Genomic DNA, 2,835 nt, shown 5'->3' with positions numbered 1-2,835 from the left:
TATTAATTTGGATGTGAAGAATGTGAAGATTCAGGTCTAGGCCTTACTTAGAACTGCATAGCAGGGGTGGGAGCCACCTCCTTGATATGCAAGAAGTGAGGTACAGATGGAATTGCTGACCTCCGCTGGGACTGGACGGAGAAGCCCTCTTCTCAATCTGCTGTGAGGTCAAAGGGCACTGACAATTGGGTATTCTGAAGACAGTCTCATGGGGACAGGAGGACCTGGAGCCCGGCTTGGGCTGAGGGGTGACATTCACTGGGGGAGGCTGTCACCATTCTCGTATGAGTCCTCTACTCTCCTTTATGAGAGTGCAGGTCACCAAAAAGCAAGTGGACCAATGGGACTTTCTAAGGAATTAAAATTGTTCTCAAAAGTATGTTTCTATATTATCTGGTACTTTCTATTTTTAAGGAGAGTGACTTTTGGATTTAGCTTTTATCAGATGTTCACAGGGGCACAAGATCCCCAAAGAAGGATAAGCACTATGATTTTCTGGTATTCTGCTGATTTTAATACTTACTGAACTTTATGTCCCTCATAATCTACATCTCAATTATGAGATAGACTTCTATCTGCTGAAAGTTTGCTGCATTGGTCCTTCTGTTTCTCTCTCTCTTTTTAAAAAAAGATTTATTTATTTACTTGAAAGAATTACACACAGAGAGAAGGAGAGGCACAGAGAGAGATAGAGAGACAGAGAGTGGTTTTCCATCCACTGGTTCACTCCTCAGGTGGCCGCAAGAGCAGGAGCTGCACTGATCTGAAGCCAGGAGCCAGGAACTTCTTCAGGGTCTTCCACATGGGTGCAGGCTGCTTCCCTAGGCCATTAACAGGGAGCTGCATCAGAAGTGGAGCAGCTGGGTCTCAAACCGGCACCCATATGGGATGCCGGCACTGCAGGTGGCGGCTTTACCTGCTACGCTACAGTGCCGACCCCCCTTCTGTTTCTCTTTAGTTGTTCTATTGATTGTGAATGATATTTATATTCTTATGGTTGCCTCTGTGGGTCATACAAGAGGACTTCAAAATTTGTGGAAAAATAGAATTAAAAGCTTATTTTTGTGGGCCGGCACCATGGCTCAATTGGTTAATTCTCTGCCTGCGTCGCCGGCATCCCATATGGGTGCCAGGTTCTAGTCCCAGTTGCTCCTCTTCCAGTCCAGTTCTCTGCTGTGGCCTGGGAGGGCAGTGGAGGATGGCCCAAGTGCTTGGGCCCCTGCACCCACATGGGAGACCAGGAAGAGGCACCTGGCTCCTGGCTTTGGATCGGCGCAGCACCGGCCGTAGAGGCCATTTAGGGAGTGAACCAACGGAAGGAAGACCTTTCTCTCTCTCTCACTCTACCTGTCAAATAAAAAAAAGTTTATTTTTGTGCAAAAAATGTGAAATCCATACATATAAAGGGTCTTTAAAAAGTTCATGAAAAATGAATCTTATGGAAACACTATGTAGTTTTCTCATCTGTAAAAACAGCATAACTCACCTCCGAGAGGTGACTAATGATTAAATGAAACCATATACAATGCCTGGATCATGCATCATGAATGCAGTAAATGTCAAATATCAACAAACTATAGTGAATGCCATTATCATATAGAGACCGTACTTATCTACCACCGTGAGAAAAGTGCAAGGAGCTAACATAGTTAGAATTCTTTATTGTACCTTTAAGCAATACTCAATGCAAGACCCTTGTTCTCCCGCAGTTTAGAGTCTGGCAGGGGTATTAAGCACAAACATGGAAATATGTGTTAGGGAAAAACAAGGGCCATAAGGGAAGAGGAAAAAGCTAGAGGAATCAAGAGGTTTTATGGGGGCCAGCACTGTGGTGCAGCGGGTTAACGCCCTGGCCTGAAGCGCCAGCATCCCATATGGGCGCCGTTCTGGTCCCTGATGCTCCTCTTCCGATCCAGCTCTCTGCTGTGGCCTGGGAAAGCAGTAGAAGATGGCCTAAGTTCTTGGGCCCCTGCACCCACGTGGGAGAGCTGAAAGAAGCTCCTGGCTTCTGGCTTTGAATTGGCACAGCTCCAGCTGTTTTCGGCCATCTGGGGAGTGAACCAGCGGACGGAAGACTTCTCTTTCTCTCTCTGCCTCTCTCTGTAACTCTTTCAAATAAATAAAATAAATCTTTTTTTTTTTTTAAAAGAGGGATTTTCAGGAGGATAATACTTGAAATGACTCTGAAAGGACGCATTTAAGTTTTATAACTGAGTCATTGGAACATATTGATCACATATTAAAAAACACAGTTCGCTGCCACGAAGTGCAGTACGGCATCCCTCCCCGGTTTTTAACAGAGGTTATTTATGGTGCAATGTGCTTAAAATTATTTTACAACGAAAACTGATCACTTTTAAGGTCAACGATAATTCCTCTTTGGTCCTCTGACTTGAATGTAAAGTATGAGAAACGTGTTCTTGATTCCTCGCTCCTCTCCCACACACCTGAACAGGCTGTCACGCGCACCCTGTACCTGCTGGCTGATGGACCGGCCTGGAACACAGTGGCAGCGGGGTACCAGCAGAGCTAATGGCGGCTAATTCCATTTACAGCTTCCGGTCCACCCACAAGCACTCGTAAACTTGTCACCTGGGCTCTACTGCCTGACTCGGCTGACCTGGGGCTCTTGCCGCGCGTCCGGTCCCGCGCAGGCTCCCCTCTCGCCACTAGGGGGCGCTGCTCCCTGTCCTCCTCCTCCTCCCCTCCCCTCTTCCCGCTCCCGGTCTCCGGCAGGGGGCGCCGTGTCGCGCTGGCTCCGCGGCCCCGCCCCCGGCCAACCGTCGATTGGGCCGGCGCGTGACGTCACGGCGTTTTAGCCAAACAAATGGGTTT

This window comes from Oryctolagus cuniculus, chromosome 12 (assembly GCF_051225735.1).
Source record: "Oryctolagus cuniculus isolate XC-2025 breed Fujian yellow rabbit chromosome 12, ASM5122573v1, whole genome shotgun sequence".
Taxonomy (NCBI): Eukaryota; Metazoa; Chordata; class Mammalia; order Lagomorpha; family Leporidae; genus Oryctolagus; species Oryctolagus cuniculus.
This window is presented reverse-complemented; position numbering follows the sequence as displayed.